This window comes from Paroedura picta, chromosome 8 (genome assembly GCF_049243985.1).
Source record: "Paroedura picta isolate Pp20150507F chromosome 8, Ppicta_v3.0, whole genome shotgun sequence".
NCBI lineage: Eukaryota > Metazoa > Chordata > Lepidosauria > Squamata > Gekkonidae > Paroedura > Paroedura picta.
In genome coordinates this window covers 51,176,064-51,189,019 of record NC_135376.1, presented here as the reverse complement: position 1 = coordinate 51,189,019, position 12,956 = coordinate 51,176,064, and the positions used below count along the sequence as shown (strand labels likewise).

Here is a 12,956-nt window from a genome sequence, read left to right as displayed (position 1 = left end):
CTCAGAGGCCCAGGCCACTTCTGGCTTTTGACTCCGTAAGCCATAAAAGTAATGATGCATAAAAACAAAATATGGAAACAAAAAGCTGAGCCTTAATTTGAATTTTAAAAATTAAGCTGAGAGCATAAAATTTGAAACTTATCAATTACCAGCCCCCCAAGTATCTAAATCTGAGGACCTCTTCAAGCTCAAGACTCAGACAAAATTCCTGCCCCAAGCTTTGGTCCTGCCTGTGGAGGCATTTCAGGCTGCTGTGAAAGGATAGGGAGGGAGAAATTGCTTGCTAAAGGTTTGGACCTTGAACCATAGATTTGCTAATTTGGATCCAGCCAATTTTACAGGTTGCCATGTTATGCACCTGGAGCAAAATGGAGGTACATGTATTCACCATGTTTTAATGATGTGTGTTAAATAGCCTTCAGCTTCCTGACAGGAAAATTCTGAAGATAAAGAGATCTTGATACATTGCTACCTGTTTAGCATTCGTGCAGTACAACAGAAGAAGAATTGGTTCTTATATGCTGTTTTTCTCTACCAGAAAGAGTCTCAAAGCAGCTTACAATTGCCTTCCCTTTCCTCTCCCCACAACAGACACCCTGTGAGGTGGGTGAGGCTGAGAGAGCCCTGATATTACTACTTGGTCAGAACAGCTTTATCAGTGCTGTGGCGAGTCCAAGGTCATTCAGATGGCTGCATGTGGGGGAACATGGAATTAAACCCAGCATGCCAGATTAGAAGTCCATGCTCCTAACCACTACACCAAGAGAAGAAATACAATAAACAATATATATGTGGTAGATGAGAAAGGGTTTATTTCACTCAGATTTCCCCCCATGAATGTGTCCTGTAATTTGCTGTGAAAGTCAATTTTGTATATCCACAGCATGTGTCCAACATCCTCTACTTGTAGCTTCCTCAGAGATGACCTGTCTCTGAGTGCTCTGTGACCATGAATGCTGGCTCCCCATTAAAATACCAGGTACTTTAAATCTTTTTACTTCAATCAGTATTCCCAGCATTACTGCCAAAGGCAACTATGGAAACACTGCCAATTCTTATACAGTAAACTGATACCAAACTCTGTACATAAAAGGATTCCAGTTGATAGTAAAAAAAGAAAAAGAAAAAAGCAGTTGAGTTTTTTCTGTTTCACAAAGGGATATGTCTCCCACCTTCTACAAATATTAACCAAATTAGGCTTTTCTTTTATGAACATTCAGTCCCACTTTCATTGGAATAGAATGTTGTTGCCAGAACCATTATCATTATTTTGACACACAATATTATAACTGCCTGTCACAACTTTCAGTTGGTAGGCAGATATACCACTGAATAGTTCAGGATGTAGAAGAAGCTTTGCTTTTTTCTTTACCAAGTGGAGGAAGACAAGTGGTCACCTCACCTACTTACCCTTTGATGTTCTAAGGAGGAGTTTTCTGCAATCCTTCTCTGCTTTTTGAGGTGGAAGGCACTATATGAACCTCCAGAATTAGGCATTTAAAATGGGACTGAGGGATCTGAGCATATGAGGGGCTCTGAGCATATGAGGGGTGACAGATGAGGGGATCATTCCATTCATGTTGCACAGAATTTATAAAGTGGGACCTTTGTGCCTTGAAAGCAAGGCTTAATTTTTTACTGTTCTGTTCCTTTCAGCCAGGGCAGAACATTCTGCTTCTTCCTGTAATTGCTAGATGATCTTAGAATGTTATTTCAAAAGCAGAGGAATGGCAGGGAAAAGCAGAAAGAGAGGACATTCAAGCTGTGGCATAATTTGGTTGTCAGGTCTCAATGACTGTAGGAAAATGAACATCCAAGCATGTGAACAAGTAGAGGTGTGGCAACAGAGTGACATCAGCCAGGGTCATCCTTCAATTTCTTTCTAATGTTACTACAAAAAATGTAGATCTCCCCCTCCCCTTATTAAGCAAGCCCTTGTCCAGCTCACTAGTCATCTAGTGGCAGATTATTGTCAGTTTCAGTTGGCTGTCTAGTCCCTTGCCATGTCCAATGGTCAGAGGCAGGCGAGGAATGATGTGGCTGCCTTTATATAATGTATTTTATCCTTTATAAATGTTATTTTAAAGCACAGCAACATTAATAATTGTGGTTAAGCTTCCTGATATTTTCTTTTTTTTTTAATGAAAATTTTTATTTTTATTTTCCAGAGTTAAAGACAGTGAGATACATGCAATCTACATTGTCATTACAAAAAAAAAAGGAGGGATATGCTCTTCATTTAATACACTTAGTTCCCTGTTTCAATCCCCTTTGTATTATTTTCTTAAATAGTTCAGGTAGGGGCCCCATTGTTCTTGAAAGGCCTCTTCTGTTCTTCCGTTAACTATCAGTGTCAGTTTAGCCATCTTGGCAAAGTCAGCTAGTTTATTCAGCCAGTCTTCTGTCGAGGGTAGTTCTTGCGTTTTCCATTTCTTGGCCAATTCTAGTCTTGCTGCCGTCGTCGCGTAGAAGAAGAAGCTCTGTGTGTGGGTTGGGAGGCACTGAGGAGGATCACTTAATAACATAGCTTCAGCTTTCATAGGGAATCTAAGACCCCACATTTTCTGCATAATAGTATGTATTTTTGCCCAAAACTTATAAACTTTTCACATCTCCACCACATATGAAAAAAAGAACCTACTTTATCATCACATTTCCAACATTTGTTGTTACAATTTTTGGCAATTTTAGCGATCACTTTTGGTGTTACATACCACCTATAAAACATTTTATACCAATTTTCTTTAAGTATTTGACTGTTAGTATACTTTGGTATTCTAGACCATACTAGCTCCCATTGTTCCATTGTCACATTAGTCTCAATATTTTGCATCCATTTGATCATACATGGCTTAACCCGTTCCATTTCTGTCTCGTACCTTAATAACAGTTTATATATTTGGCCCTGTAAATGTGGTTTATCTTGGATTACTAAGTTTTCAAACTCTGGTATTGGAGCCTCTGGATTTAATGGTTGCTGAAACTCTGCTTTGAATCTAGATACTAGTTGGTTATACTCTAACCATTGAATTTCTACTCCTTCTTTCTTTATTGTTTGTATATCCTTGAACTTACCAGTCTTTGATATTAAGTCTTTGTACTGGAGACAAGTCAACCTTTTTTGTTGAGCTTTCCCAAAATATGCCTCAATTGGCAGGTAACATTATGACCACAAGTGAGCATATCTGGATGGGAGGGGGTTTCTGGGGACCCAATAGATATTGCCAGTGACCTCAACAGGGCCTGGTGGAAGAGCTCTATTTTTCAGGCCCTGCAGAACTGTGATAGCTTGGACAGGGCCTGGATCTTTTCTGGACATAGTCTGTCAGGGCAACCAGCACTGTTTACATCCCATGGCTAGACTGGAAAACTTACTGGGATGGATTTAGGACTGAAGCTTCATCCAGAAATGCTGATATTTGGTCCACAGTAGCCCTTTCTACCATTTCCCCCAGAAACCATTTTCTACCATTTCCCCTTTCTACCATTTCCCCCAGAAAGATGCAAGACGGGGTGGTAGTTGGTGGGTTCCCACAGATTCAGAGATGTCTTTTTCAGCAGCAGATGTACCACTTTTAGCCTTCCCAGGAATTCTCCAATTGAGAGGGAGAGGTTGATTATCTCCCAGAGGGGGGACCTCTGTCCTCTTGACAGTCATTTTGAATAGCCACAAGATTTAGGGGGCATGTGGTTGGCCTCACTGAAGCTAGCATCTTGTTCATTTCAGTCAGTGTGAGCCATCTGTAGCTGGTTCAATGTTCCCTCCAGAGGTAGCAAAGGGGCCTCTAGTTCATTTTCTGTATCCAAGATTGGTGGAAGGTCACAGCAGATTATCAAGATTTTATCCATGAAGTAGCTCACAAATACCTTGCAGCTGATTTCTGATTGCCTATTGTTTTTGTGCCCTTCTTCCAGGGCAGTGAGCAACCAAACTATCCTAAACAATTGTACTGGGTGCAAGTTTGCATATGTAATAGAAATCAGTTCAGTATTCAAGTAAATCTATTAACAAACAATTCCACAAATTAGCAACTTTTAAAAAATAGGGAACATTGTAAATACATTTATAAGGATAAGCAAAAAAAACTCACCATTCAGTTTGGAGTCGTGGTTAGGAGTGTGGACTTCTAATCTGGCATGCCAGGTTCGATTCTGCACTCTCCCTCATGCAGCCATCTGGGTGACCTTGGGCTTGCCATGGCGCTGATAAAGCTGTTCTGACTGAGCAGTGATATCCGGGCTCTCTCAGCCTCACCCACCTCACAGGGTGTCTGTTGTGGGGAGAGGAAAGGGAAGGTGACTATAAGCCTCTTTGAGCCTCCTTTGGGTAAAGAAAAGTGGCATATAAAGACCAACTCTTCTTTTTCTTCTAAATACAATCTATTATGATGCGCCATTGATATGGTTGCAGCAAAAAACGGGGTGTAGTCTGCACGGGTACATGTTGTAGACATGAGAAGACCTTTACTAACAATTCTTTAACTTGTCCTCAAGTACTCAAAACCATTTCCCACTAGTGTTCTAAATAAATTAATGGTTTGTAGTGTATGTTGAATACCATCCCAGCTGAAAGTATCAAAACCATGGGCTTTTATCTGGGGCAGCCCTCCTTCTTAGTTCCTCAAATAGAAATACATTTCTATAAATCTCACCAAACTTACCTTAAACTGTAAGTCAAATTTACTTGCTCATGACATTTCCTGAGATTCCAATGAACAGGTCCAGAGTTTCAATTGGGAAACTCAATTGCAAAAGCATCTTATGAATGCATCTCAAAGAGGATTGGAAAAGATAGGTACCTTTAATCTTTTAGTTTACACTAACTACATATTTGGGGAGGGGGGGATAAAAACCCTAGTTACAGACACTGAAAAAAGGTCTTCTCAGGGTTCTCACTGGAAAAGACAACTGCAGTTACAGGAGTGTATGGAACAGGTCAGGAATAAGCCAGTGATACCAAACACACAGGAAAAGTTCACCTGAGCAGGCCCCATACCCAGCCAGACACTAGAAGCCAGGAAAGTAGCCCCCTATGCTCACAGCCCCCTCAAATCTCTAAAGGAAGTTTCTGAATGACATAAAGGCAGACATGATAAGACTTCTGACAAGGGCTCCCCTAAGGTATGCTATGACAGTTTGGTGAGTACCTCAGTCACATCAGATCAAGGGAAATCATAATTTTCTATTTTATGTGATTAGTCATACAACAACAGAAAGGCAGACATTACAATTGAGGAGCCAACATGGTTACTGTATCCTCTGTGCAATAAAGTGGAAGCATGAGCCCTGAAAAGAAATATGGAGGCTACAAGTCAACATACATGGCCAGATGGAACTATGGGAAGAAGAGGTAAAGAGGAGGAGGAAGAACAGCCAGAGCCTAGCACCTCTGCCTCAAAGAGCCCTACCAGGAATATGACATAGTGCTGATTTTCAGTAGTGAATGAGGATATCAGTAGCAGTGGGGATGTCCGGTGTCCAGTGGTTTAGGATTTAGCAGAGGTGATGGTGAGGGAGTACCTTGCCAAGCCCCCTTAGACCACTAGTGCTGATTTCTTGGAGTACAGATCTTGCAAGGCTGTCATCTGTCTTGACCTCTCTTGTGTGGTCCTACGCCTTGAGTCCACCAATACCCCAGGAAGGTCAAGAAGTTCACAATCAGTTGGGTAAAAAAATGGGATTCCTCATTCAGCCAAGGCACCCAGTAGTTGAGTGCCTCTGGATGACATGAGCAAAAAGACAGGTTGGCTCAGAGCTTTGAGTCCACCTAATGTCCACAAATCCCAGCAGGGTAGAGAAGTTCATAAGCAGGAGGGAATAAATGAAAGTTCAATGCTCTTTTAACAAGTCCTCTTTTAACAAGAACTCTTTTAACAAGTTCCATGACTCTCTGTGTAATTGCAAACAGCTGAGAGGGAATGTATCTGAGCAGAGCATGTACATAGCTTTTTGATCCCATAGAGCAGAAAAGGAATTCTGTTATTGAGAGCCGGCAGTGCATATTAAGCTTTGGTGTTTTCAAGGCTGGAGAATTTTACCTGCCTTTTTGTACTGGAGTTTAACTTAGTGGATACAATCTGTCTTGAAATGAATCCATTCATGAACCACCACAAACTTCCACAAATAATACTAAAGTTCCTGAAATGTTCAGATTGGATGTCCTTCCACAAATACCACTCTTGAAGAACAAACTGGCCAAAATTCATTATGGATTCTACTTTCTGAGCCAGGTTGTGCCCATCCGTTCTCAAAACACTGCACAAATGCAACCAACAATAAGGTAAAGGTAAAGGTATCCCCTTTGCAAGCACCGAGTCATGTCTGATCCTTGGGGAGACACCCTCCAGTGTTTTCATGGCAGACTCAATACAGGGTGCCCTTGCCAGTGCCTTCACCAGTCATTACCAAAAATACAGTGCAATAAAACTAACAATATTAGGCACGGAGAGGCCACTTTTGTATCTTACATTTCTCTCCCCCCCCCCCCACACACACACACAATTTATAGGCTGCTGCTCTTGGCCCAGCTAATTTGTGGCAGCTAACAACAAATCTGAATACAAGTTAAAAATTAGAAAAAAAGTCTGCAACAATTATAATATTAATAAAACATAATATTATGTAACATTACTAAAACATGAGAACCCCCCAACTTCCAATTATTATCAATAAATTACTAACTCCTTAGTTGTCGTAATCACTATATCATCTGCACAGAGAAATAGTTTCATCTCTTCATCTCTTCTTTTCAGGCTAGAACACTGTAATATAGGCATCTGCCCATGTTTAGTCACTAAGTCTTCTGAAAATTTGAACTACTATAATTGCAGTAATATTCAGATAGATCTACAGAAATCGAGTCAGACTCATTTACTAGCCCCATCAGGTCCTAGTGATTTCCCCATTTTCAGATTCATTACTAATTTTATTTCTTCCAACTGGAGAGGCCTTTCCAAAACTCAATAATGATACTCCAACGTATGTGGGAGACAGACATTGAATAGGAATTTACTGATCTTATCTTGTTTCCTTGGTTTTTTTTGGGGGGGGGGGGCTTCCAAATCCTTCCACAATTAGTTCTTGTGAGTCGAATCTTTACTTAGAATCTTTTATGATATGTGGACAATTGCACTGAGTTATTCATCAGCTACATTTGGCTAATGGTTTCCCTGGCTTCCTTCCATACTCAATCTGTTTCAGCTTAAGTAGCAGTTTTGCTATTATATGTGCATCCACCAATTTTTACCTTATTTGTCAGTGTTTCCAGTTCAGCTGTCATCTGCTCTGAATGCTAATGCTTATCTATTTTCTCTATTTAAGTGGTTCACTCCACCTTTGCATCTGTTCTAGTTTTATTATTACATTTATTCCAATAGGCCTGTTGCAAGATTAAAAGACATCTCAAAAGGCCTTAAAGGCTTTTCAAACTGTGCCAAAATTAATCAAACCAGTATTGTTAATTAGAATAAAAACCTGAGCAATTTCATTTCTTAACCTTGAGATTATTGTAGTAAGGAAATACTCATCTTCCACCTCCACATATTTTGCCATTAGTTGAATTAACTTCAATTCAGCTACAAAAGGTGTACAGTCTATAAAGATAATTGGACCAGTCATCATCTCATATAAGTTCTACATTAACCTAAAATATACAAAAAGATAATCTATAGGATAAACAATGTTGCAGCATGTGAATAAAAGGTATACATTTTTTGGTCTCAATGGAGGTATCCTAAGACATCCAGAATTGGTTTCATTATAGGCTGTTCCTAAAAGTTTTCGGAAATAAATTACATGTATTCTCCCCAGAACAGCAGAGGTAACATCAACCATTAACGAATCCTGCAAAAGTTTTATGGATAATTTGCACAGCAGATAGAAGTTGTTGGGAAGGAGGAGCCACACCTTGGCCACTCTGGCTCAAAGATCCTAGCCATTAATTAATTAAGTAATTAATTAATTAACTTGGAGTTCACTGAGCAACTCTGAGGCTTCAGCAGTAGGATGGTGCACAGGATAGAAAATTAAGTTTTGTTGTTATAGTCGTAGAGTGAGTGTGAATCTCAAGTTTTATTTGATCATATATTGACAGCATTCTGGGAAATAACATCACTTAATCACAGGGACTACCTACTTAAACTCTGTATTCTGATCTGTGACCATATAAATAAACTTGGCAATGAATACCTCTTGGCAATGAATACCTCTTTGTTTATGAACCTTTCAAAATACTGATGGTTTGCTATTCAGAATCCAAGAAAGTTCTCCTTGAAACCTAGTGTATAGAGTGATTTGCACTGGATTAAAGGTTAACAGACCTTTGGCTTATATTATCTAATATATTTTACTAGAATTGTAAAGTTTACCAGCTGGACTCACATATAAAATTTTTGGATTAGAAGGTGGAGACAGAGTCATAGTCAATGCATAGAAACAACCAGGAAACATATGTTTTCTATGTTTTGGCAAATATATCCCAAAATTATTTTTCAAACAGAATAGTATTTTTAAAACCATAAACTAATATTATTTTAGGGGCTATTAAAAAGAAAGGCATTTTCCATTGTTTATAATTTTGCACAATTAGATTAATGTACAGGATGTGAGCGCAGTCCAATCAAGTAGTGAATTTTTGTTTTTTTTAAGTGTACTAAAATGAAAACCTGTTGCTTTGTCAAGTTCCTTATCTACAACTTTGATTTGCCTTTTGGAAATAAAATAAATGATGAATATTTGTATTGTCTCTGCCACTTTTATCCTAGTTTGCAAGGAGAACTATGCTATATTTTAACCTTTACTGTACCCTTTAATTTTGTTCCTGTCTTTTCTACCTTTTCTTCATAATCAAATGGAAGAGAGCAGGATAGTCTAAGTAAATCAGATAATAGTCTAAAGGTCAGCATAATATAGTTTGCTATTAAAGAAGCATTAGCGACATCTAATCCTTGTTCTTTTGACAAGTATTCTAACAGGATGAGAAAATGGCAGAGTCTTAATCCATCTGGGTACCACAAATACATTTGGATGCAAGTTTAACCTATTCTAATGTTAGCATTTCATAATAAAATCTAAAGATACAAAGTGTAGAGCCTAAAGCTGATGAAGGAAAACTTCTCTTTATTTACAGTGCAACCTTCAAGTATCCATATATTCTCAAGGACTTCAGTGTATCAGCTGCTTAGACTGCACTGTTAGTCTCCTAACACTCCAGTCCTAAAAATACTGTGAGGATCCTATCTCTTCCCTCAGCCAAGACCCCATAAATAGTAGATTTCCCTCGTATTTTGGACTTGTTTTAATATAGGCATCCATTTTTACAGCCTTAGTGCCAAGGGGATCTGAAACTTGGGGAATCTCATAAAGGCAACTTGGTTCAGCCATGACAGTGAAAGAGGAGAGTGTGCTAGAATTGAAAACGGATTACGTGCAATCTTCCCCAGCTCAGTGGAATATCATTCTCAATAACAAAAGAGACTTTCAGCACTGAAGACATTACCCAGTATCTTGACATATGCCAGAGGTTTCTGCCCAGTCAACGGAAATTGCTGTTTCATTAACCAACTCCTGGTTCTTCTTTTTCCCTATTTTGCTCAATCTACCACAGCACGCAAGTCAGTTCAGTTCAATTTATTGTTGTTATGGTTCTCAATTAGTACAAACACAATATTCCACAATTTAAAGCATTCCATAAAAACAAATTATAAAAGGAACAGAATAAAACAAAACTGCTTCAGCAATACTACAATTCAGTATTAAAATACTATAATTACAATTTAGTATTAAAATATGTATATATATATATATATATATATATATATATATATATATATATATATATATATATATATATATATATATATATATATATATATATATATATATATATATATATATAAATGAATTTAAAATGTATCTGTCCTCAGCTGCCATGAACGGTTTCTGAAGCTTGCATACCTGGTCACATTATCTGGACACTTGTCATGTCATCTGATGGTCCCTATCAGACAGATGGTACTCAAGCCTAACTCTATTTGATAGGGGACCTGTCTAACAATGGCCTAATAAGATCTACACAAATCTTCCTATTCAACTTCACCCTGGGAACAAGACCAAAGCCTTTGCAAATAAGGAATTTTCCTAAACCTCCCATCTAATACTCCAGAGGGCAATGCTGAACTTCAAGCTAAAGTTAATGCAGTTCTAGAATTACTGGATTTGAGGTATAAATAGGCTTCCGGATCAGCAATATACCTAGTATTCACAGGGGAACTAAAATCTGGAGATCTCAAAATACTAGATTGTTTTTCAGTATCCATCACTCTCTATATGACTAAAGATTTTGCCTGTTCTATACCAAGATCCAAAAGAACCTGTGGTGGGGAGAGGCTGAGTTTCCCAAGAGAATTTTGCCTTTTGCCAGCTGGGTTGAAATGGATTCTGAAGTGTTAGGGGGAACAGACCTTGGGGGTTTATACTTCCCATCATCCACTCGATACTGATAAGATGTAGATTCTGGCTTCAACATTTAGCATGCTACTTTCTAGTCTGATCCAGGAGTTTGATACACAATTGAAATAGCTCTGAGGAATGTGGATTGCTCTCTCAAGTGAAGAGCACTCAAGTCACTAATTTGTCCTCCATCCTGTTTCAATAGTTATCTTGACTCATCCAAACTTTTGTGTCTATGCAGATCTGATTTATTCAACCTAATGAAGATATGTTACTCATGTTGCCTTATCCAGGCTTGTTGTGGGCATGCAAATACGGCTCATAGTAGTGTAATCAAGATATTATTTCCAATTTTGAATCAGGATGGTCTCACCCATCCACCCAGAGGATCTTCTGTCCATAAAAGAAGAACATCCATGCCCTATCAAATTGTTTTTCAGACCTCCAATACACATTTTTGCTGGTCAGAAGTCTGGTTTCCTTTTTAAAAAATCCCTGTTATATTCTGCAGGCTTTTTCTCCACCTTTCATCCTCAATACCCTGCTTCCTTGGACTGCAGCTGTGCCTGCCTCTGGACCTCTCCAAGCATTATGCTCTAGCTTTAAGGTTGTATATTTCTTCCCTAAAACTTCCCAAGTTCCTCCCTTCTACCTTTGAGAAGGACAGGCTGGGTCAGGCATCTAAGAAAAACCAATGAGATTTGATGGAATGTTGAGAGTGGAAGACTGAAACAGCCTTTGAAAACATCAGTAAAATAGCTCTAAGGAACATTAGTTGAAAGAGAGGGTAGGGAGAAGACATTAAGACTAATGTATTAATATAGATCTAAAGGATGAAATTATTAGGTAAGGTATGGATGATTTATATGGATAACTAGCAAGGGAGCCCATTGCAACCAGGAATGTAATGGGCACTAGGACCCAGGGGACAACAGCAGATGCAGATCTTTCTTTCTCGTAGCAGGAGCCATAGGAGGTAATCAGGGCTCCTTAGCAGGGAAGCAAGGGTCATTTGCAGTTTGGGGCTCATTTGCAGTTTGTTTCTGTCTGTCTGTCACTCTTGCAGCAGAAACCATAGCAGGTAATCAGGGGTCATTTGCAGTTTGTCAGGCCTCTCTGTGTCTCTCAGGCATCTGAGAACAAAGTGGCTAGCATCCAGGGAAGGAGGGAGTGAGCTGTAGAGGGAGTGGCTCTATTCCATCTTGGATAGCCAGGACACTCTCCACCCCCAGGGCTGTTTCACAAATATTAAGAGGAACAATGGATAAGGATGGGCTTTAATAGCTAGTTTATTTAATTTCTGATTGACCTGGAAAACTCTGGTTGCCACATCCAAGAAATATTATGATATAAGTCTGGTTAAGCTTTGATCTAAAGGGAGAACATAAACCAAGAAATTTGAAATTTAATAATTATCTGTGGTAGACTACAGCATCTCAAAAACACAGCCATTGATCTGTCATTCTTGATTATAAGTGACCACATGATCAGTTAAAGTAATTGTTTAGGCTTCAGTAAATATATCAATAAGAATACATTCTATTTTTTCCTCTCTTGTGATTTTTCCAGCAACATCCTGAGCTGTTATTGTCGCTAAGGGAACTATTGTGAGAGATGGAGTTACTCTATATGCCTGGCTGCTTTTACAAGATGAATCAGTTTAATATATTTTAAGCATTGCCCTATTAAGGACTCCCTATGGACTTGTGGGCTAGATGTGACATTTTCCAAAGGGGAAAACGGTAGCTCCCTGAGGCCGTTACAGTTTGAGAAAATGGCACAGAGGGAAGGTCTAACCCCCTCTTTTTTTCTCTCCATACACCATTGTTCCAGTCAGGCCCTCATGCACCTGGGTAGGGAGTTTTCCAGATAAATTGTCTAATGTGGTTTATTAGTGGATAACACCTGAGTCTAACTCTGTGAGTGGTTTAATTTGGCTCCTTCCTGTTTTTGCAAAATCTCTCTCAGCTGTTCCAAGTTAAAGGTCAAGATGAGAGCAGATTCACTACCTAGGGTTTCAAGAAATGCCTACTTGTACTACAGTGATAGATAAATTCAGATTGAATTACCTACAGATACTCATAAGGTCCTTGAGAATATGAGAGCCATGACTTAACCCTTGCCTATTCTAGATTTTAAAATCTTTCTAGGAATGTCATTGGAGCAGTTAGTGAAGCTCATGCAAGCCTTGTTGAATGGTATTCTCCCAAGACCTCCTTAGAGGTCTTTAAAAAGTCACTGCCTGGGGATAAGTTGGCTAGCTATTGACCAATCTCAATAGTTCCCTTAGCAACAATAACAGCTCAGGATGTTGCTGGAAAAATACTCCAGCCACACCAGACAAGCAAGGAAATGTGTCCACAACCCTCACATTTGTTCTAGGCTCTAAACAGTTGAGCCTGCTCTTGTGGCTCAACTGTTTAAAGGGGCTTTAAAGGCCTGGGGGCTTTGTGGAGTATTTTGCTCTGCATGGGTCAGTTGCTTAAAGGGGCTTTACTTGGTTCAGT

General features: G+C 39.1%; 1 long non-coding RNA gene across 2 annotated transcripts in view; it reads right to left on the bottom strand.

The window, feature by feature from the left end:
• The window catches only part of LOC143842636 (uncharacterized), a 66,824-nt gene that overhangs the window by 33,145 nt on the left and 20,723 nt on the right, over positions 1 to 12,956 (bottom strand). For both annotated transcript variants that reach the window (XR_013233244.1, XR_013233243.1), the window contains exon 3: positions 4,092 to 4,271. This is a non-coding gene — a long non-coding RNA (uncharacterized LOC143842636). The remainder of the gene's footprint in view (positions 1 to 4,091; positions 4,272 to 12,956) is intronic.